A 602-nucleotide genomic window follows, 5' to 3' on the forward strand; every position below is an offset into this window, starting at 1 on the left:
TATGGTTCCCTTTTCTTCTTAATCTTTAAGACATAAAAGCTTTTTGCTAGACTCTTCTTTTCTTTCTTTCTTTTCTTTGGTTAGAACCATCTTCAACAATCTTTATACTTCTCATTCTTTCACTAGAGCTTAAATTCTCTTAAACACATTCCCCTCCTAAAGACTCTAACCTTTTCTTTCTTTTTTTCTCTTTTCTTTTCTTTTCTTTTTTCAAAACAACCAAGTCCCAAACCCAACAATTAAACCACCTAGTCCTAACTAGTTTAAAAATTACAAACTAGAACTACACAAGGCTTTACTCTTGTCAGCTCAAACCTAACACTTTCTACCAAGCTCAATCCCAAAAAAGGTCTCACACACTCAAGAATAAACATGGCTTGAAAGAAGGGTTGGTTAAGGGTAGGAGAAACTGATTTAAATGTGAAATCAGCTACTTGGATCAACAAGAGTGGTAAAAAAGAAAAAGATGATCCAAATATGTGTATGGTATCCATGAGTTTAAAACAATGCACAACCAGATAATTACAAGTCAATATTAGGTTCTTATAAGTAGGAAATGACATCAAATCACAACATGCTTCAATTTAGACCAAAATGCAATA

The sequence above is a fragment of the Camelina sativa genome, unplaced genomic scaffold (genome assembly GCF_000633955.1).
Source record: "Camelina sativa cultivar DH55 unplaced genomic scaffold, Cs unpScaffold00694, whole genome shotgun sequence".
Taxonomy (NCBI): domain Eukaryota; kingdom Viridiplantae; phylum Streptophyta; class Magnoliopsida; order Brassicales; family Brassicaceae; genus Camelina; species Camelina sativa.